Source organism: Schistocerca piceifrons, chromosome 2, assembly GCF_021461385.2.
Source record: "Schistocerca piceifrons isolate TAMUIC-IGC-003096 chromosome 2, iqSchPice1.1, whole genome shotgun sequence".
Classification (NCBI taxonomy): domain Eukaryota; kingdom Metazoa; phylum Arthropoda; class Insecta; order Orthoptera; family Acrididae; genus Schistocerca; species Schistocerca piceifrons.
This window is the reverse complement of record NC_060139.1, coordinates 254,947,082-254,967,021: the sequence shown is the minus strand read 5'-3', so window position 1 is coordinate 254,967,021 and position 19,940 is coordinate 254,947,082. Positions and strand designations below refer to the sequence as shown.

At 53.2% G+C, this 19,940-nt stretch overlaps 33 non-coding genes across 33 annotated transcripts; 7 read left to right on the top strand and 26 right to left on the bottom strand.

Annotated features, from left to right (window-relative positions):
• Window positions 1-246: 246 nt before the first annotated feature.
• Trnam-cau lies at window positions 247-319 on the bottom strand. The gene has a single exon. It is a non-coding gene; the product is annotated as a tRNA-Met (tRNA).
• A 380-nt stretch (window positions 320-699) lies between these two features.
• Window positions 700-770, bottom strand: Trnag-gcc. Its single transcript has one exon. It is a non-coding gene; the product is annotated as a tRNA-Gly (tRNA).
• Window positions 771-1,095: 325 nt separating this feature from the next.
• On the top strand, window positions 1,096-1,167 carry Trnag-ucc. Its single transcript has one exon. It is a non-coding gene; the product is annotated as a tRNA-Gly (tRNA).
• Window positions 1,168-1,755: 588 nt separating this feature from the next.
• On the bottom strand, window positions 1,756-1,829 carry Trnai-aau. Its single transcript has one exon. It is a non-coding gene; the product is annotated as a tRNA-Ile (tRNA).
• A 198-nt stretch (window positions 1,830-2,027) lies between these two features.
• Window positions 2,028-2,099, bottom strand: Trnae-uuc. The gene has a single exon. It is a non-coding gene; the product is annotated as a tRNA-Glu (tRNA).
• Window positions 2,100-2,404: 305 nt separating this feature from the next.
• On the bottom strand, window positions 2,405-2,477 carry Trnam-cau. Its single transcript has one exon. It is a non-coding gene; the product is annotated as a tRNA-Met (tRNA).
• Window positions 2,478-2,857: 380 nt separating this feature from the next.
• Trnag-gcc lies at window positions 2,858-2,928 on the bottom strand. Its single transcript has one exon. It is a non-coding gene; the product is annotated as a tRNA-Gly (tRNA).
• Window positions 2,929-3,253: 325 nt separating this feature from the next.
• On the top strand, window positions 3,254-3,325 carry Trnag-ucc. The gene has a single exon. It is a non-coding gene; the product is annotated as a tRNA-Gly (tRNA).
• Window positions 3,326-3,913: 588 nt separating this feature from the next.
• Window positions 3,914-3,987, bottom strand: Trnai-aau. The gene has a single exon. It is a non-coding gene; the product is annotated as a tRNA-Ile (tRNA).
• Window positions 3,988-4,185: 198 nt separating this feature from the next.
• Trnae-uuc lies at window positions 4,186-4,257 on the bottom strand. The gene has a single exon. It is a non-coding gene; the product is annotated as a tRNA-Glu (tRNA).
• A 305-nt stretch (window positions 4,258-4,562) lies between these two features.
• On the bottom strand, window positions 4,563-4,635 carry Trnam-cau. The gene has a single exon. It is a non-coding gene; the product is annotated as a tRNA-Met (tRNA).
• Window positions 4,636-5,015: 380 nt separating this feature from the next.
• Trnag-gcc lies at window positions 5,016-5,086 on the bottom strand. Its single transcript has one exon. It is a non-coding gene; the product is annotated as a tRNA-Gly (tRNA).
• Window positions 5,087-5,411: 325 nt separating this feature from the next.
• Trnag-ucc lies at window positions 5,412-5,483 on the top strand. Its single transcript has one exon. It is a non-coding gene; the product is annotated as a tRNA-Gly (tRNA).
• A 588-nt stretch (window positions 5,484-6,071) lies between these two features.
• Trnai-aau lies at window positions 6,072-6,145 on the bottom strand. The gene has a single exon. It is a non-coding gene; the product is annotated as a tRNA-Ile (tRNA).
• Window positions 6,146-6,343: 198 nt separating this feature from the next.
• Trnae-uuc lies at window positions 6,344-6,415 on the bottom strand. The gene has a single exon. It is a non-coding gene; the product is annotated as a tRNA-Glu (tRNA).
• Window positions 6,416-6,720: 305 nt separating this feature from the next.
• Window positions 6,721-6,793, bottom strand: Trnam-cau. The gene has a single exon. It is a non-coding gene; the product is annotated as a tRNA-Met (tRNA).
• Window positions 6,794-7,173: 380 nt separating this feature from the next.
• On the bottom strand, window positions 7,174-7,244 carry Trnag-gcc. Its single transcript has one exon. It is a non-coding gene; the product is annotated as a tRNA-Gly (tRNA).
• Window positions 7,245-7,569: 325 nt separating this feature from the next.
• Trnag-ucc lies at window positions 7,570-7,641 on the top strand. Its single transcript has one exon. It is a non-coding gene; the product is annotated as a tRNA-Gly (tRNA).
• A 588-nt stretch (window positions 7,642-8,229) lies between these two features.
• Window positions 8,230-8,303, bottom strand: Trnai-aau. Its single transcript has one exon. It is a non-coding gene; the product is annotated as a tRNA-Ile (tRNA).
• Window positions 8,304-8,501: 198 nt separating this feature from the next.
• Window positions 8,502-8,573, bottom strand: Trnae-uuc. Its single transcript has one exon. It is a non-coding gene; the product is annotated as a tRNA-Glu (tRNA).
• Window positions 8,574-8,878: 305 nt separating this feature from the next.
• Window positions 8,879-8,951, bottom strand: Trnam-cau. Its single transcript has one exon. It is a non-coding gene; the product is annotated as a tRNA-Met (tRNA).
• A 380-nt stretch (window positions 8,952-9,331) lies between these two features.
• Trnag-gcc lies at window positions 9,332-9,402 on the bottom strand. Its single transcript has one exon. It is a non-coding gene; the product is annotated as a tRNA-Gly (tRNA).
• A 325-nt stretch (window positions 9,403-9,727) lies between these two features.
• On the top strand, window positions 9,728-9,799 carry Trnag-ucc. The gene has a single exon. It is a non-coding gene; the product is annotated as a tRNA-Gly (tRNA).
• Window positions 9,800-10,387: 588 nt separating this feature from the next.
• On the bottom strand, window positions 10,388-10,461 carry Trnai-aau. The gene has a single exon. It is a non-coding gene; the product is annotated as a tRNA-Ile (tRNA).
• A 198-nt stretch (window positions 10,462-10,659) lies between these two features.
• Window positions 10,660-10,731, bottom strand: Trnae-uuc. Its single transcript has one exon. It is a non-coding gene; the product is annotated as a tRNA-Glu (tRNA).
• Window positions 10,732-11,036: 305 nt separating this feature from the next.
• Window positions 11,037-11,109, bottom strand: Trnam-cau. The gene has a single exon. It is a non-coding gene; the product is annotated as a tRNA-Met (tRNA).
• Window positions 11,110-11,489: 380 nt separating this feature from the next.
• Trnag-gcc lies at window positions 11,490-11,560 on the bottom strand. Its single transcript has one exon. It is a non-coding gene; the product is annotated as a tRNA-Gly (tRNA).
• A 325-nt stretch (window positions 11,561-11,885) lies between these two features.
• Trnag-ucc lies at window positions 11,886-11,957 on the top strand. The gene has a single exon. It is a non-coding gene; the product is annotated as a tRNA-Gly (tRNA).
• Window positions 11,958-12,545: 588 nt separating this feature from the next.
• On the bottom strand, window positions 12,546-12,619 carry Trnai-aau. Its single transcript has one exon. It is a non-coding gene; the product is annotated as a tRNA-Ile (tRNA).
• A 198-nt stretch (window positions 12,620-12,817) lies between these two features.
• Trnae-uuc lies at window positions 12,818-12,889 on the bottom strand. Its single transcript has one exon. It is a non-coding gene; the product is annotated as a tRNA-Glu (tRNA).
• A 305-nt stretch (window positions 12,890-13,194) lies between these two features.
• Trnam-cau lies at window positions 13,195-13,267 on the bottom strand. Its single transcript has one exon. It is a non-coding gene; the product is annotated as a tRNA-Met (tRNA).
• A 380-nt stretch (window positions 13,268-13,647) lies between these two features.
• Trnag-gcc lies at window positions 13,648-13,718 on the bottom strand. Its single transcript has one exon. It is a non-coding gene; the product is annotated as a tRNA-Gly (tRNA).
• A 325-nt stretch (window positions 13,719-14,043) lies between these two features.
• On the top strand, window positions 14,044-14,115 carry Trnag-ucc. The gene has a single exon. It is a non-coding gene; the product is annotated as a tRNA-Gly (tRNA).
• The last annotated feature ends 5,825 nt before the right edge of the window (window positions 14,116-19,940 follow it).

The following is a 19,940-nucleotide window of genomic DNA, read 5'->3' as shown; positions in this document are numbered from 1 at the left end:
CGTCGGCGCCCTTCTCTCTTTGCGAGCATCTTTGCACAGACTGACTGGCAAGGCGCGCACCTCAAACGCCGCAGAGCAATGCTTTTGGCTTCATGCTCTGCTGGGAGAAGAGGAAAAGGGAAGCTGTAAGTAGCAATAACAGGAGGTAAACATTTTCCCGCTGAAGCGTTGAAAAGTTGTGGATAACAAACAAGAACTACGTTGGCGCCCTAGCAACAGCGCCACCATCAGTCACAGAAAATTAAATGCCCCGGGTGAGGATCGAACTCACGACCTTAAGATTATGAGACTTACGCGCTGCCTACTGCGCTACCGAGGCACGGGTGCACCACTGGTCCTGGAAACTGGGTAAATACCGTACCCAATATTAGACGTAGAGACACTGTACTTCCTGGGTAACGTGTTCTGTTGCTACACGCGCACTGCCGGCCCAGTTGATTGCGGTGTTGCTGCAGCTGTTGCAACGATAGGCAGCACTCCTTGTCGTTAAAGCTCAGTGCCTCGGAGGCACCTGGACACAGCAACTTGTGAGGCCAAGCCGACGCTAGTCTGCAGAACATCATGCGAGCGTCCTAGTGGGGACCGGCGAGTGCTGCGTTCTCGGTTCTTCTCAAGGGAATCCAGCTATATATTCTTGCGGATCGTGCATCTCAAGCGCGCAAGCCACACGGCAGCATTATCGCGGGAAAAGCAAAATGATGCATCGGCCGGGAATCGAACCCGGGCCGCCCGCGTGGCAGGCGAGCATTCTACCACTGAACCACCGATGCTGGGGCCAGCGGCAACTTCACGCTGCTTCCCGAGCAGATGTCTCAAGGGAAAGTGGGACTGCCGTCAAGCGCCGTAGCATTCTGTGGAGAAGATGCTGCAGACGCTGAATCCTGCACTGCACTGCTTAAAAATGCCGCCAGAACGCGGTCCTCGCCGGCGCCGACTCTTGCCAAAGGATGCGAAATGTGCGCGGATACGCTGTCCGAATGCGTCTGGATGTGCTCCCCTAGCCTACCTCGAAATGCGCCTGCCAGGTACGATCACCTTCGGCCGCTGCCGACAGGCGGGAAGCCGACACAGCGCGGAGGCGGGGCGCTCGCTTGTGCGGTGGTGGTGTAATGGTCAGCATAGTTGCCTTCCAAGCAGTTGATCCGGGTTCGATTCCCGGCCACCGCAGCAGGCTTTTAATTTCGCGTATGAGTACTTTTGCCACGCGCTCTTAAATTATTGTTTTTCCGGCCTCCTACTCGCTGCATACCAGCCCTTAGTGTGTCTCGACTTTGCTCGGCTGACGCGAGAGCTGACGCTCTCAAATCGGCCTATATCAAAACGACAAGCACGAGAAACGACTGAGAGAGGTAAAGAGAGGTGAGGCTAGGCGATGGACACACAGCACGCCCCCTTCATTTCACGGTGGCGTCTCCCTGACCGAATCGGGCTGCAGCTCCGAAAACTAAGGAGAAACAAAAATAGGAAGTAAAACTGCCAATAGTACCCTGTGTTCCCATGCGCTCACCCGCCCAAGTACTGACAGGGGCCAAAGTGGTTGCGCATCGGCAATCGGACATTTTCTTTCATTTTCTCTTTATCGGTTGAGAACCAGTGTATTCAAGATATTATGGCCATTGCCGAGTGAATGATGTAGCGCTTCCCGACGAGTCGGGTTCGGATCCTCTGTCAACTTCCACGCAGGGTGATGATCTTTTGGTCATCACACTCGCCAGCTGAAATCGGCGCTGCCTTTTCGTAGTAGTAAAAGAGTAGTGGCCCGTGGGGGGATCGAACCCACGACCTTCGCGTTATTAGCACGACGCTCTAACCAACTGAGCTAACGGGCCCCAGCAGATGCAGTTGCTCAGCCCTACGCTGGAAACTGGTGGCATGAAGCCGTACACCATTTCTATGGTCGTCGTGCGTCTGCTTCCCTAGTCTATATTCTGCTGACGGTCACGAAACAGTAGCTATATTGCGAGCAGGACGGGAAACGGCCGCTCGGACAGCTCAAACTTGTCACGACTCGTGTGGAAAAAATTCCGTTCCGGTACCGGGAATCGAACCCGGGCCTCCTGGGTGAAAGCCAGGTATCCTAGCCACTAGACCACACCGGATGCGGCCGTTTCGTTCGACCGTTCGTACGGTCGCTTGTCGCATTTCGTGTCGAGTGCCGCGTCGGCGCCCTTCTCTCTTTGCGAGCATCTTTGCACAGACTGACTGGCAAGGCGCGCACCTCAAACGCCGCAGAGCAATGCTTTTGGCTTCATGCTCTGCTGGGAGAAGAGGAAAAGGGAAGCTGTAAGTAGCAATAACAGGAGGTAAACATTTTCCCGCTGAAGCGTTGAAAAGTTGTGGATAACAAACAAGAACTACGTTGGCGCCCTAGCAACAGCGCCACCATCAGTCACAGAAAATTAAATGCCCCAGGTGAGGATCGAACTCACGACCTTAAGATTATGAGACTTACGCGCTGCCTACTGCGCTACCGAGGCACGGGTGCACCACTGGTCCTGGAAACTGGGTAAATACCGTACCCAATATTAGACGTAGAGACACTGTACTTCCTGGGTAACGTGTTCTGTTGCTACACGCGCACTGCCGGCCCAGTTGATTGCGGTGTTGCTGCAGCTGTTGCAACGATAGGCAGCACTCCTTGTCGTTAAAGCTCAGTGCCTCGGAGGCACCTGGACACAGCAACTTGTGAGGCCAAGCCGACGCTAGTCTGCAGAACATCATGCGAGCGTCCTAGTGGGGACCGGCGAGTGCTGCGTTCTCGGTTCTTCTCAAGGGAATCCAGCTATATATTCTTGCGGATCGTGCATCTCAAGCGCGCAAGCCACACGGCAGCATTATCGCGGGAAAAGCAAAATGATGCATCGGCCGGGAATCGAACCCGGGCCGCCCGCGTGGCAGGCGAGCATTCTACCACTGAACCACCGATGCTGGGGCCAGCGGCAACTTCACGCTGCTTCCCGAGCAGATGTCTCAAGGGAAAGTGGGACTGCCGTCAAGCGCCGTAGCATTCTGTGGAGAAGATGCTGCAGACGCTGAATCCTGCACTGCACTGCTTAAAAATGCCGCCAGAACGCGGTCCTCGCCGGCGCCGACTCTTGCCAAAGGATGCGAAATGTGCGCGGATACGCTGTCCGAATGCGTCTGGATGTGCTCCCCTAGCCTACCTCGAAATGCGCCTGCCAGGTACGATCACCTTCGGCCGCTGCCGACAGGCGGGAAGCCGACACAGCGCGGAGGCGGGGCGCTCGCTTGTGCGGTGGTGGTGTAATGGTCAGCATACTTGCCTTCCAAGCAGTTGATCCGGGTTCGATTCCCGGCCACCGCAGCAGGCTTTTAATTTCGCGTATGAGTACTTTTGCCACGCGCTCTTAAATTATTGTTTTTCCGGCCTCCTACTCGCTGCATACCAGCCCTTAGTGTGTCTCGACTTTGCTCGGCTGACGCGAGAGCTGACGCTCTCAAATCGGCCTATATCAAAACGACAAGCACGAGAAACGACTGAGAGAGGTAAAGAGAGGTGAGGCTAGGCGATGGACACACAGCACGCCCCCTTCATTTCACGGTGGCGTCTCCCTGACCGAATCGGGCTGCAGCTCCGAAAACTAAGGAGAAACAAAAATAGGAAGTAAAACTGCCAATAGTACCCTGTGTTCCCATGCGCTCACCCGCCCAAGTACTGACAGGGGCCAAAGTGGTTGCGCATCGGCAATCGGACATTTTCTTTCATTTTCTCTTTATCGGTTGAGAACCAGTGTATTCAAGATATTATGGCCATTGCCGAGTGAATGATGTAGCGCTTCCCGACGAGTCGGGTTCGGATCCTCTGTCAACTTCCACGCAGGGTGATGATCTTTTGGTCATCACACTCGCCAGCTGAAATCGGCGCTGCCTTTTCGTAGTAGTAAAAGAGTAGTGGCCCGTGGGGGGATCGAACCCACGACCTTCGCGTTATTAGCACGACGCTCTAACCAACTGAGCTAACGGGCCCCAGCAGATGCAGTTGCTCAGCCCTACGCTGGAAACTGGTGGCATGAAGCCGTACACCATTTCTATGGTCGTCGTGCGTCTGCTTCCCTAGTCTATATTCTGCTGACGGTCACGAAACAGTAGCTATATTGCGAGCAGGACGGGAAACGGCCGCTCGGACAGCTCAAACTTGTCACGACTCGTGTGGAAAAAATTCCGTTCCGGTACCGGGAATCGAACCCGGGCCTCCTGGGTGAAAGCCAGGTATCCTAGCCACTAGACCACACCGGATGCGGCCGTTTCGTTCGACCGTTCGTACGGTCGCTTGTCGCATTTCGTGTCGAGTGCCGCGTCGGCGCCCTTCTCTCTTTGCGAGCATCTTTGCACAGACTGACTGGCAAGGCGCGCACCTCAAACGCCGCAGAGCAATGCTTTTGGCTTCATGCTCTGCTGGGAGAAGAGGAAAAGGGAAGCTGTAAGTAGCAATAACAGGAGGTAAACATTTTCCCGCTGAAGCGTTGAAAAGTTGTGGATAACAAACAAGAACTACGTTGGCGCCCTAGCAACAGCGCCACCATCAGTCACAGAAAATTAAATGCCCCGGGTGAGGATCGAACTCACGACCTTAAGATTATGAGACTTACGCGCTGCCTACTGCGCTACCGAGGCACGGGTGCACCACTGGTCCTGGAAACTGGGTAAATACCGTACCCAATATTAGACGTAGAGACACTGTACTTCCTGGGTAACGTGTTCTGTTGCTACACGCGCACTGCCGGCCCAGTTGATTGCGGTGTTGCTGCAGCTGTTGCAACGATAGGCAGCACTCCTTGTCGTTAAAGCTCAGTGCCTCGGAGGCACCTGGACACAGCAACTTGTGAGGCCAAGCCGACGCTAGTCTGCAGAACATCATGCGAGCGTCCTAGTGGGGACCGGCGAGTGCTGCGTTCTCGGTTCTTCTCAAGGGAATCCAGCTGTATATTCTTGCGGATCGTGCATCTCAAGCGCGCAAGCCACACGGCAGCATTATCGCGGGAAAAGCAAAATGATGCATCGGCCGGGAATCGAACCCGGGCCGCCCGCGTGGCAGGCGAGCATTCTACCACTGAACCACCGATGCTGGGGCCAGCGGCAACTTCACGCTGCTTCCCGAGCAGATGTCTCAAGGGAAAGTGGGACTGCCGTCAAGCGCCGTAGCATTCTGTGGAGAAGATGCTGCAGACGCTGAATCCTGCACTGCACTGCTTAAAAATGCCGCCAGAACGCGGTCCTCGCCGGCGCCGACTCTTGCCAAAGGATGCGAAATGTGCGCGGATACGCTGTCCGAATGCGTCTGGATGTGCTCCCCTAGCCTACCTCGAAATGCGCCTGCCAGGTACGATCACCTTCGGCCGCTGCCGACAGGCGGGAAGCCGACACAGCGCGGAGGCGGGGCGCTCGCTTGTGCGGTGGTGGTGTAATGGTCAGCATAGTTGCCTTCCAAGCAGTTGATCCGGGTTCGATTCCCGGCCACCGCAGCAGGCTTTTAATTTCGCGTATGAGTACTTTTGCCACGCGCTCTTAAATTATTGTTTTTCCGGCCTCCTACTCGCTGCATACCAGCCCTTAGTGTGTCTCGACTTTGCTCGGCTGACGCGAGAGCTGACGCTCTCAAATCGGCCTATATCAAAACGACAAGCACGAGAAACGACTGAGAGAGGTAAAGAGAGGTGAGGCTAGGCGATGGACACACAGCACGCCCCCTTCATTTCACGGTGGCGTCTCCCTGACCGAATCGGGCTGCAGCTCCGAAAACTAAGGAGAAACAAAAATAGGAAGTAAAACTGCCAATAGTACCCTGTGTTCCCATGCGCTCACCCGCCCAAGTACTGACAGGGGCCAAAGTGGTTGCGCATCGGCAATCGGACATTTTCTTTCATTTTCTCTTTATCGGTTGAGAACCAGTGTATTCAAGATATTATGGCCATTGCCGAGTGAATGATGTAGCGCTTCCCGACGAGTCGGGTTCGGATCCTCTGTCAACTTCCACGCAGGGTGATGATCTTTTGGTCATCACACTCGCCAGCTGAAATCGGCGCTGCCTTTTCGTAGTAGTAAAAGAGTAGTGGCCCGTGGGGGGATCGAACCCACGACCTTCGCGTTATTAGCACGACGCTCTAACCAACTGAGCTAACGGGCCCCAGCAGATGCAGTTGCTCAGCCCTACGCTGGAAACTGGTGGCATGAAGCCGTACACCATTTCTATGGTCGTCGTGCGTCTGCTTCCCTAGTCTATATTCTGCTGACGGTCACGAAACAGTAGCTATATTGCGAGCAGGACGGGAAACGGCCGCTCGGACAGCTCAAACTTGTCACGACTCGTGTGGAAAAAATTCCGTTCCGGTACCGGGAATCGAACCCGGGCCTCCTGGGTGAAAGCCAGGTATCCTAGCCACTAGACCACACCGGATGCGGCCGTTTCGTTCGACCGTTCGTACGGTCGCTTGTCGCATTTCGTGTCGAGTGCCGCGTCGGCGCCCTTCTCTCTTTGCGAGCATCTTTGCACAGACTGACTGGCAAGGCGCGCACCTCAAACGCCGCAGAGCAATGCTTTTGGCTTCATGCTCTGCTGGGAGAAGAGGAAAAGGGAAGCTGTAAGTAGCAATAACAGGAGGTAAACATTTTCCCGCTGAAGCGTTGAAAAGTTGTGGATAACAAACAAGAACTACGTTGGCGCCCTAGCAACAGCGCCACCATCAGTCACAGAAAATTAAATGCCCCGGGTGAGGATCGAACTCACGACCTTAAGATTATGAGACTTACGCGCTGCCTACTGCGCTACCGAGGCACGGGTGCACCACTGGTCCTGGAAACTGGGTAAATACCGTACCCAATATTAGACGTAGAGACACTGTACTTCCTGGGTAACGTGTTCTGTTGCTACACGCGCACTGCCGGCCCAGTTGATTGCGGTGTTGCTGCAGCTGTTGCAACGATAGGCAGCACTCCTTGTCGTTAAAGCTCAGTGCCTCGGAGGCACCTGGACACAGCAACTTGTGAGGCCAAGCCGACGCTAGTCTGCAGAACATCATGCGAGCGTCCTAGTGGGGACCGGCGAGTGCTGCGTTCTCGGTTCTTCTCAAGGGAATCCAGCTATATATTCTTGCGGATCGTGCATCTCAAGCGCGCAAGCCACACGGCAGCATTATCGCGGGAAAAGCAAAATGATGCATCGGCCGGGAATCGAACCCGGGCCGCCCGCGTGGCAGGCGAGCATTCTACCACTGAACCACCGATGCTGGGGCCAGCGGCAACTTCACGCTGCTTCCCGAGCAGATGTCTCAAGGGAAAGTGGGACTGCCGTCAAGCGCCGTAGCATTCTGTGGAGAAGATGCTGCAGACGCTGAATCCTGCACTGCACTGCTTAAAAATGCCGCCAGAACGCGGTCCTCGCCGGCGCCGACTCTTGCCAAAGGATGCGAAATGTGCGCGGATACGCTGTCCGAATGCGTCTGGATGTGCTCCCCTAGCCTACCTCGAAATGCGCCTGCCAGGTACGATCACCTTCGGCCGCTGCCGACAGGCGGGAAGCCGACACAGCGCGGAGGCGGGGCGCTCGCTTGTGCGGTGGTGGTGTAATGGTCAGCATACTTGCCTTCCAAGCAGTTGATCCGGGTTCGATTCCCGGCCACCGCAGCAGGCTTTTAATTTCGCGTATGAGTACTTTTGCCACGCGCTCTTAAATTATTGTTTTTCCGGCCTCCTACTCGCTGCATACCAGCCCTTAGTGTGTCTCGACTTTGCTCGGCTGACGCGAGAGCTGACGCTCTCAAATCGGCCTATATCAAAACGACAAGCACGAGAAACGACTGAGAGAGGTAAAGAGAGGTGAGGCTAGGCGATGGACACACAGCACGCCCCCTTCATTTCACGGTGGCGTCTCCCTGACCGAATCGGGCTGCAGCTCCGAAAACTAAGGAGAAACAAAAATAGGAAGTAAAACTGCCAATAGTACCCTGTGTTCCCATGCGCTCACCCGCCCAAGTACTGACAGGGGCCAAAGTGGTTGCGCATCGGCAATCGGACATTTTCTTTCATTTTCTCTTTATCGGTTGAGAACCAGTGTATTCAAGATATTATGGCCATTGCCGAGTGAATGATGTAGCGCTTCCCGACGAGTCGGGTTCGGATCCTCTGTCAACTTCCACGCAGGGTGATGATCTTTTGGTCATCACACTCGCCAGCTGAAATCGGCGCTGCCTTTTCGTAGTAGTAAAAGAGTAGTGGCCCGTGGGGGGATCGAACCCACGACCTTCGCGTTATTAGCACGACGCTCTAACCAACTGAGCTAACGGGCCCCAGCAGATGCAGTTGCTCAGCCCTACGCTGGAAACTGGTGGCATGAAGCCGTACACCATTTCTATGGTCGTCGTGCGTCTGCTTCCCTAGTCTATATTCTGCTGACGGTCACGAAACAGTAGCTATATTGCGAGCAGGACGGGAAACGGCCGCTCGGACAGCTCAAACTTGTCACGACTCGTGTGGAAAAAATTCCGTTCCGGTACCGGGAATCGAACCCGGGCCTCCTGGGTGAAAGCCAGGTATCCTAGCCACTAGACCACACCGGATGCGGCCGTTTCGTTCGACCGTTCGTACGGTCGCTTGTCGCATTTCGTGTCGAGTGCCGCGTCGGCGCCCTTCTCTCTTTGCGAGCATCTTTGCACAGACTGACTGGCAAGGCGCGCACCTCAAACGCCGCAGAGCAATGCTTTTGGCTTCATGCTCTGCTGGGAGAAGAGGAAAAGGGAAGCTGTAAGTAGCAATAACAGGAGGTAAACATTTTCCCGCTGAAGCGTTGAAAAGTTGTGGATAACAAACAAGAACTACGTTGGCGCCCTAGCAACAGCGCCACCATCAGTCACAGAAAATTAAATGCCCCGGGTGAGGATCGAACTCACGACCTTAAGATTATGAGACTTACGCGCTGCCTACTGCGCTACCGAGGCACGGGTGCACCACTGGTCCTGGAAACTGGGTAAATACCGTACCCAATATTAGACGTAGAGACACTGTACTTCCTGGGTAACGTGTTCTGTTGCTACACGCGCACTGCCGGCCCAGTTGATTGCGGTGTTGCTGCAGCTGTTGCAACGATAGGCAGCACTCCTTGTCGTTAAAGCTCAGTGCCTCGGAGGCACCTGGACACAGCAACTTGTGAGGCCAAGCCGACGCTAGTCTGCAGAACATCATGCGAGCGTCCTAGTGGGGACCGGCGAGTGCTGCGTTCTCGGTTCTTCTCAAGGGAATCCAGCTATATATTCTTGCGGATCGTGCATCTCAAGCGCGCAAGCCACACGGCAGCATTATCGCGGGAAAAGCAAAATGATGCATCGGCCGGGAATCGAACCCGGGCCGCCCGCGTGGCAGGCGAGCATTCTACCACTGAACCACCGATGCTGGGGCCAGCGGCAACTTCACGCTGCTTCCCGAGCAGATGTCTCAAGGGAAAGTGGGACTGCCGTCAAGCGCCGTAGCATTCTGTGGAGAAGATGCTGCAGACGCTGAATCCTGCACTGCACTGCTTAAAAATGCCGCCAGAACGCGGTCCTCGCCGGCGCCGACTCTTGCCAAAGGATGCGAAATGTGCGCGGATACGCTGTCCGAATGCGTCTGGATGTGCTCCCCTAGCCTACCTCGAAATGCGCCTGCCAGGTACGATCACCTTCGGCCGCTGCCGACAGGCGGGAAGCCGACACAGCGCGGAGGCGGGGCGCTCGCTTGTGCGGTGGTGGTGTAATGGTCAGCATAGTTGCCTTCCAAGCAGTTGATCCGGGTTCGATTCCCGGCCACCGCAGCAGGCTTTTAATTTCGCGTATGAGTACTTTTGCCACGCGCTCTTAAATTATTGTTTTTCCGGCCTCCTACTCGCTGCATACCAGCCCTTAGTGTGTCTCGACTTTGCTCGGCTGACGCGAGAGCTGACGCTCTCAAATCGGCCTATATCAAAACGACAAGCACGAGAAACGACTGAGAGAGGTAAAGAGAGGTGAGGCTAGGCGATGGACACACAGCACGCCCCCTTCATTTCACGGTGGCGTCTCCCTGACCGAATCGGGCTGCAGCTCCGAAAACTAAGGAGAAACAAAAATAGGAAGTAAAACTGCCAATAGTACCCTGTGTTCCCATGCGCTCACCCGCCCAAGTACTGACAGGGGCCAAAGTGGTTGCGCATCGGCAATCGGACATTTTCTTTCATTTTCTCTTTATCGGTTGAGAACCAGTGTATTCAAGATATTATGGCCATTGCCGAGTGAATGATGTAGCGCTTCCCGACGAGTCGGGTTCGGATCCTCTGTCAACTTCCACGCAGGGTGATGATCTTTTGGTCATCACACTCGCCAGCTGAAATCGGCGCTGCCTTTTCGTAGTAGTAAAAGAGTAGTGGCCCGTGGGGGGATCGAACCCACGACCTTCGCGTTATTAGCACGACGCTCTAACCAACTGAGCTAACGGGCCCCAGCAGATGCAGTTGCTCAGCCCTACGCTGGAAACTGGTGGCATGAAGCCGTACACCATTTCTATGGTCGTCGTGCGTCTGCTTCCCTAGTCTATATTCTGCTGACGGTCACGAAACAGTAGCTATATTGCGAGCAGGACGGGAAACGGCCGCTCGGACAGCTCAAACTTGTCACGACTCGTGTGGAAAAAATTCCGTTCCGGTACCGGGAATCGAACCCGGGCCTCCTGGGTGAAAGCCAGGTATCCTAGCCACTAGACCACACCGGATGCGGCCGTTTCGTTCGACCGTTCGTACGGTCGCTTGTCGCATTTCGTGTCGAGTGCCGCGTCGGCGCCCTTCTCTCTTTGCGAGCATCTTTGCACAGACTGACTGGCAAGGCGCGCACCTCAAACGCCGCAGAGCAATGCTTTTGGCTTCATGCTCTGCTGGGAGAAGAGGAAAAGGGAAGCTGTAAGTAGCAATAACAGGAGGTAAACATTTTCCCGCTGAAGCGTTGAAAAGTTGTGGATAACAAACAAGAACTACGTTGGCGCCCTAGCAACAGCGCCACCATCAGTCACAGAAAATTAAATGCCCCGGGTGAGGATCGAACTCACGACCTTAAGATTATGAGACTTACGCGCTGCCTACTGCGCTACCGAGGCACGGGTGCACCACTGGTCCTGGAAACTGGGTAAATACCGTACCCAATATTAGACGTAGAGACACTGTACTTCCTGGGTAACGTGTTCTGTTGCTACACGCGCACTGCCGGCCCAGTTGATTGCGGTGTTGCTGCAGCTGTTGCAACGATAGGCAGCACTCCTTGTCGTTAAAGCTCAGTGCCTCGGAGGCACCTGGACACAGCAACTTGTGAGGCCAAGCCGACGCTAGTCTGCAGAACATCATGCGAGCGTCCTAGTGGGGACCGGCGAGTGCTGCGTTCTCGGTTCTTCTCAAGGGAATCCAGCTATATATTCTTGCGGATCGTGCATCTCAAGCGCGCAAGCCACACGGCAGCATTATCGCGGGAAAAGCAAAATGATGCATCGGCCGGGAATCGAACCCGGGCCGCCCGCGTGGCAGGCGAGCATTCTACCACTGAACCACCGATGCTGGGGCCAGCGGCAACTTCACGCTGCTTCCCGAGCAGATGTCTCAAGGGAAAGTGGGACTGCCGTCAAGCGCCGTAGCATTCTGTGGAGAAGATGCTGCAGACGCTGAATCCTGCACTGCACTGCTTAAAAATGCCGCCAGAACGCGGTCCTCGCCGGCGCCGACTCTTGCCAAAGGATGCGAAATGTGCGCGGATACGCTGTCCGAATGCGTCTGGATGTGCTCCCCTAGCCTACCTCGAAATGCGCCTGCCAGGTACGATCACCTTCGGCCGCTGCCGACAGGCGGGAAGCCGACACAGCGCGGAGGCGGGGCGCTCGCTTGTGCGGTGGTGGTGTAATGGTCAGCATACTTGCCTTCCAAGCAGTTGATCCGGGTTCGATTCCCGGCCACCGCAGCAGGCTTTTAATTTCGCGTATGAGTACTTTTGCCACGCGCTCTTAAATTATTGTTTTTCCGGCCTCCTACTCGCTGCATACCAGCCCTTAGTGTGTCTCGACTTTGCTCGGCTGACGCGAGAGCTGACGCTCTCAAATCGGCCTATATCAAAACGACAAGCACGAGAAACGACTGAGAGAGGTAAAGAGAGGTGAGGCTAGGCGATGGACACACAGCACGCCCCCTTCATTTCACGGTGGCGTCTCCCTGACCGAATCGGGCTGCAGCTCCGAAAACTAAGGAGAAACAAAAATAGGAAGTAAAACTGCCAATAGTACCCTGTGTTCCCATGCGCTCACCCGCCCAAGTACTGACAGGGGCCAAAGTGGTTGCGCATCGGCAATCGGACATTTTCTTTCATTTTCTCTTTATCGGTTGAGAACCAGTGTATTCAAGATATTATGGCCATTGCCGAGTGAATGATGTAGCGCTTCCCGACGAGTCGGGTTCGGATCCTCTGTCAACTTCCACGCAGGGTGATGATCTTTTGGTCATCACACTCGCCAGCTGAAATCGGCGCTGCCTTTTCGTAGTAGTAAAAGAGTAGTGGCCCGTGGGGGGATCGAACCCACGACCTTCGCGTTATTAGCACGACGCTCTAACCAACTGAGCTAACGGGCCCCAGCAGATGCAGTTGCTCAGCCCTACGCTGGAAACTGGTGGCATGAAGCCGTACACCATTTCTATGGTCGTCGTGCGTCTGCTTCCCTAGTCTATATTCTGCTGACGGTCACGAAACAGTAGCTATATTGCGAGCAGGACGGGAAACGGCCGCTCGGACAGCTCAAACTTGTCACGACTCGTGTGGAAAAAATTCCGTTCCGGTACCGGGAATCGAACCCGGGCCTCCTGGGTGAAAGCCAGGTATCCTAGCCACTAGACCACACCGGATGCGGCCGTTTCGTTCGACCGTTCGTACGGTCGCTTGTCGCATTTCGTGTCGAGTGCCGCGTCGGCGCCCTTCTCTCTTTGCGAGCATCTTTGCACAGACTGACTGGCAAGGCGCGCACCTCAAACGCCGCAGAGCAATGCTTTTGGCTTCATGCTCTGCTGGGAGAAGAGGAAAAGGGAAGCTGTAAGTAGCAATAACAGGAGGTAAACATTTTCCCGCTGAAGCGTTGAAAAGTTGTGGATAACAAACAAGAACTACGTTGGCGCCCTAGCAACAGCGCCACCATCAGTCACAGAAAATTAAATGCCCCGGGTGAGGATCGAACTCACGACCTTAAGATTATGAGACTTACGCGCTGCCTACTGCGCTACCGAGGCACGGGTGCACCACTGGTCCTGGAAACTGGGTAAATACCGTACCCAATATTAGACGTAGAGACACTGTACTTCCTGGGTAACGTGTTCTGTTGCTACACGCGCACTGCCGGCCCAGTTGATTGCGGTGTTGCTGCAGCTGTTGCAACGATAGGCAGCACTCCTTGTCGTTAAAGCTCAGTGCCTCGGAGGCACCTGGACACAGCAACTTGTGAGGCCAAGCCGACGCTAGTCTGCAGAACATCATGCGAGCGTCCTAGTGGGGACCGGCGAGTGCTGCGTTCTCGGTTCTTCTCAAGGGAATCCAGCTATATATTCTTGCGGATCGTGCATCTCAAGCGCGCAAGCCACACGGCAGCATTATCGCGGGAAAAGCAAAATGATGCATCGGCCGGGAATCGAACCCGGGCCGCCCGCGTGGCAGGCGAGCATTCTACCACTGAACCACCGATGCTGGGGCCAGCGGCAACTTCACGCTGCTTCCCGAGCAGATGTCTCAAGGGAAAGTGGGACTGCCGTCAAGCGCCGTAGCATTCTGTGGAGAAGATGCTGCAGACGCTGAATCCTGCACTGCACTGCTTAAAAATGCCGCCAGAACGCGGTCCTCGCCGGCGCCGACTCTTGCCAAAGGATGCGAAATGTGCGCGGATACGCTGTCCGAATGCGTCTGGATGTGCTCCCCTAGCCTACCTCGAAATGCGCCTGCCAGGTACGATCACCTTCGGCCGCTGCCGACAGGCGGGAAGCCGACACAGCGCGGAGGCGGGGCGCTCGCTTGTGCGGTGGTGGTGTAATGGTCAGCATAGTTGCCTTCCAAGCAGTTGATCCGGGTTCGATTCCCGGCCACCGCAGCAGGCTTTTAATTTCGCGTATGAGTACTTTTGCCACGCGCTCTTAAATTATTGTTTTTCCGGCCTCCTACTCGCTGCATACCAGCCCTTAGTGTGTCTCGACTTTGCTCGGCTGACGCGAGAGCTGACGCTCTCAAATCGGCCTATATCAAAACGACAAGCACGAGAAACGACTGAGAGAGGTAAAGAGAGGTGAGGCTAGGCGATGGACACACAGCACGCCCCCTTCATTTCACGGTGGCGTCTCCCTGACCGAATCGGGCTGCAGCTCCGAAAACTAAGGAGAAACAAAAATAGGAAGTAAAACTGCCAATAGTACCCTGTGTTCCCATGCGCTCACCCGCCCAAGTACTGACAGGGGCCAAAGTGGTTGCGCATCGGCAATCGGACATTTTCTTTCATTTTCTCTTTATCGGTTGAGAACCAGTGTATTCAAGATATTATGGCCATTGCCGAGTGAATGATGTAGCGCTTCCCGACGAGTCGGGTTCGGATCCTCTGTCAACTTCCACGCAGGGTGATGATCTTTTGGTCATCACACTCGCCAGCTGAAATCGGCGCTGCCTTTTCGTAGTAGTAAAAGAGTAGTGGCCCGTGGGGGGATCGAACCCACGACCTTCGCGTTATTAGCACGACGCTCTAACCAACTTTTTTTTTTTTTTTTTTTTTTTTCAAACGCCTTAACCACTTTTTTTTTTTTTTTTGTTACCGACTTTTTTTTTTTTTTTTTTTTTTTACAGTACTGAAATTAAAATCCTAAAACATGACTATATAATGTAGACTGCTGACTGAAATAAAGATTAAAACACGAAAACTTCAGTCCTGGTGTAGAGAAGAAACATATATAAAGGCGGCAAATCCAGAAACAGTATAAAAGAAAATGGCTCACACAGGTGACCTTAGCCAACACCCTCTCTTTCAAATGTCAGGCTAAGCATATTGGCAAAATCATCTCGGAGGCCTGGCAATCGCAAGCGCTGCCAGTAAGCAGTAAGCATGTACTGCCGAAACGCTAGGTGTCCATCCTCTTCATGACAACTGTTGACAAAATGTACGAAATGGCCAATCAACCACATGACGGTATGGAGCTTCGTCCGCGGAAAAAAGGAAGAATCGGGCCGGACGATGATGTCAATAGTATAAGCGGCTTCAGCAGACCTAGTGACAAAAGCAAGTTGTTTCCTGAGCCAACGCCAATTAGCAAGGTGCCCACAGCAGGTGAATCGATGTTCAAGGGTATCCTGGAGACCACACCGAGTACAGGTGTCCGTGTCAGAAAGACCAATACGGTGCAGTCGTACATTGGTGGGAACCAAATTATTTATTACCCTATACCACGTGGACGCCACGGCCATAGAGTGGATCGGCAGACTAACGTTCTTCCAGACGTTCCTCCAGGACACAGATGGAGACGCCAGTTCTATTGGATTGGGACCGGCCAGCCCCTCCCAGCGGGCAATCAAGCCCTTGGTCGTTGGCACCGGTCGCCGCAAGAAGACGTCACCGAGGTAACTCACCGCAATGTAAAATTCCCGAATGTGTTTCAACTTAAAATTTAGGCGTCCGACATCGACAGGTGGAGCAAGGCTCGCCGGACGCACAACAGTAAAAAGCCTGGATGTAATTGAAGTCACTTCTTGCGTAACAATTAGAGTCGTTCGGTGGACGTACAAAGCAGACGCCTTGCGAGTAATGTCAGAGAGGCCCAAGCCTCCGGAGAGACGCGGTTTCGTCATTACCTCGTAACGTAACTTGAATAGATGGCCCTTCCATATAAACCTGCTAGACAATTGGCGCAACCTTTTCGCCACCATCATGGGAAGTGGGAACAGCTGAGCAACATAATAAGCTTTACATAGAACGTAGGTGTCTAAAATTCTGACTTTTTGCAAAATGGTAGCAGAGCGCTGCTCATGGACCATCAGAGCCCCCTGTATCTTCTCGGTGACAGATTTCCAATTGAGAGCCGCCATTTTTAGAGGACACCGATCAATGATAATCCCCAAGGACGTATGGCGATCGACAAAAGTGGCCCAAGGGACGTCAGCATCGCGAAATCCTCGAATATCAAGGAACTTACATTTACCCTGATTGAGACGCGCTCCAGAGACACGACAGTATGCATCAACCGCCCCTTTCAACAACGGGATATCATCACGTTGACGGAGGAGAACAACGACATCATCCGCATATGCCTTAACAGAGAGCTTCCCACCAGAGAGGGACATACCCTGAAGCTTGAGAGCAATAGTCCGAAGCAGCGGTTCCAGGGACAATACGAATAAAGACATAGAGAGCGGACTACCCTGAGGCACTCCGCGGCGGATAGCAATGGGCGGCGTCAGCTGCCCATTGACTGACACCCGAACTGTTATTCCCCTATACAAATTGCCAAGAACACCACGTGATGAAGCGTTAAAACCTATTGTACCTAAAACACGATCTAAAAACACATGACTGACGTGATCAAAAGCCTTATAAAAATCAAGGAAGGCAAAGGCACAATGTACGTTTGTAACCGCCGCAACCGAGACAACATCCCGATATTCGGCTACTGGTGTCAGAATAGATCTATCATGAAAACAACATTGATGTGCACCAATCACACCCCGAAGCAGAGAAGACAACCGGCTATTGAGCGCTCTAGCAGCTGTCTTATAGTCAAAATTCAGCAATGTGAGCGGACGAAGATTGGCAGCAGATAAACGACCAGAGGACTTCGGGATTAAAACAATTTTCCCTACTTTAAAATCGGCAGGCACATCCATCCCCCTGACAATCTCATTTAAAATCTGCGTAAAAATGCCACCCAAAAGAGGCCAAAAACGGAGATAAAATTCTTTAGGTAGGCCGTCTGGACCCGGCGATTTACTGGACGGAGAGCGAGCAATAAAATCGAAAACATCATCTACCTGGAACTCCCGGAGAAATTCGCCGTTCGCGTCAGGCGCGATCGTCGCAGTTAGATCCCCAAAGACATCATCCGAAAGAGACTCACCAGAATCATCGGCAGAATATAGACTAGTGTAATACTGATGAAGAGCACGAACCATTTCCTCCTGTGCAATAAGCTGTCGCCCATCATCCACCGTAAGAGAAGAGATGAAGGAGCGACGACGACGAGTCTGATGCCGTAGCAGGTGGTACAAGGATGTCAGTTCACCTTCAACAAGAGAGTGAGGTTTCGACTTAACTCGCAGACCATCCATCTGTCGTCGTTTAAGGCTCAAGAGCTTGGCTTTAATACGACGAACATCATGGATCCGCAGTGGAGAGGTACCCGCCGCGTCATATAGTTCACGCAGGACAGAGTAGTAATATTCATACGTGTTCTTAAAATCACGCGTCCTAGCAGCACAGTAGAAAATCAAAGTCTGACGAATCTTGGGCTTGGCAAACGCAGTCCACCAAACCAGCAAGGAGGGGTATCGCGGGACAGAGCGAAGACATCGCTCCCACACGCCACTTATAACATCATCCATAGCACTGTCGGCAAGGTGGGAAACATTTAACATCCACTGGGAACGATAAAGTTTTGCAGGTTGGCGACTAAGATTTACAGTTGCAGTAAAAGCACAATGGTCAGAAAAACTAGTAGGAATAACATCGACAGAAAGAATTTTATCACATAAAAAATCAGATAAATAGAATCTGTCGAGTCTACTGCATGAGGACGCGGTAAAAAACGTATATTTCACCAGGGTTGGATATTTGTGTTCCCAAACATCACGCAGATGCATCGTACGAACTAAGTCATGTAAATCACGGCAATAATTAAAATTGGGGGACTGGTCTGCAGGGCGTAAAACACAATTAAAATCGCCTCCGAGCAGGAGACTCCGAGGACTCTGGCGCAAAAGATAAATAAGCTCTTCTTTATAAAAGCGCGATCGAGCCACAGTGTGACCCGAACCAGAGGGGGCATACAAAACAACGAGGCGGAGATCAAAAAGACGACAACCAATCCCACGGCCAGAGTCAAGGAATTCAATGTCAGTAATAGGAATGCCCTCTCGAAAGAAAAGAGCAGTTCCTGTTGAATATTCCGGCGCGACATTAAAAACAGTTTGAAATCCAGGTAGAGAGAGATCAGAAAACAACACTTCCTGCAAAAACACTACGTCCGCACAGGCGTCGTAAATAAACTGCCGCAAAGAGGCAATGCGAACGTCGGACTCAATACGGTTAACATTTAAGGTAAGAAAGGTGTATGCTTGAACCATAGAGAGAAAAGCGAGAAAACAAATCACCTACACCGACGCACCAGCGTCACAGTCCATAGCAGGGGTGACAGAGGCATCCGAGGGAGGGGGACTGCTACCCCGTTCCACGGATCCCTTACGTTTCGGTTTTTTACGAACAGCATTAACGTTTGGCTGAACGCGTAACTTGCGTCGGCTGACGGGCAAGGAAACTTCAGCCGCCGGTGACGTAGGAGGGTCAAGTTCTGTATCCGACACCACCCGCGCCGGTCCACATGCGGGATCCGGGGTCGCGGAGGAAACATCCGACAAAACGGAATGGTCAACACCTGCACTAGCTTCCGGCAAACATGGACTGCACGGAGGCGAAACGTGAGCAGGAAGGTCCGAGGCCGCAGAGTTGGAAGGAAGCGGAGCAGCTCCGCTGGCAGAGGTATGGGGCAGCGAAGCAGGAAGTTGTCGCGGCTCCACTTGTTGTGACATCGAAGTCGGTTCGGAAGACGGCGCCAACAGGCCCGACCGACGACCCGACTCGAGAGAAGCTGCGTCGGAGGCCGGAGGGGCGCCAGCAGCCGCCACCGGAACCGCTACCTCAGGAGGGCAGGGAGCAGCTACAGTACACAGTGGCTCGGAGGATGCCGGTCGCTCGGACTGGGGCATCTCAGGGAGATCCTCATCCGTACTATTTCCATCGTGTGGGCGACGCCTCTTATTATTCAAAAGTGGCACACCCACCTGAGGGACAGACGGAACAACATCAGATTTAGCACGCAAAGGAGGAAATTCTGTGTCAGGGGTGCGCAAAACCTGTGGCGGGGCGCTACTACCACTGGACTGTGCTACACCAAGAGCAGAACCACCTGCAACGAGGTCAGCGACCGTTAACTTGCGACGCTGTTCGAGAGAATTTTTTAAAACAAAAACTCTCCGCGGACAGTCGGTACGCACGTGACCACTTTCATTGCACAAAAAACAGGTGCCCACCTGACCACTATATGTTACATGGACACGATATCCACCGATCTGCAGGTGAGATGGAATATTCTGCTTAACGTGCATTTCGACTGAACGAATACCACTGTAACATTGCAGGCGATGTTGGCTTGACCAGCGTTCAAGGCGAATGCTCTTTACATCACCATACTTCTGTAGACCCTCCTTAAGATAGACATTATCCACCTCCGGTGGAAGGTTGTAAACACGAACATTGGTATACGTGATGGAAGCATTGGAAAGCAGCACGGTACTTACAGAATCATCCCGATGCCGAAAGAGAACTTGATGACCATATTTAGAAAGAATTTTATCAACCTGAAGTGGGTCCATAAACTTAACAAAGAAAACATACAGTTCGGTATCAAAATAAGCAGTGTGCACCTGATCCGAATGAACACCAAAGGTATCTACCAACCAATCATGAATCTCAAGAGAACTAGGTTGCACATGGCGGGTTGACTTGTCAAAAGCAAAACTAACTGTAGCCTGACGAGGAATAACCTGGGACGACATTTTCAAAATATGCGGTCGAAACCGCTACACAAAAAAACACTGAAATAAGGACAGAAGGTAACACAAGGTACGAAACAACGACGGAGAAACACTCACAGAAGTTGCAACACAACA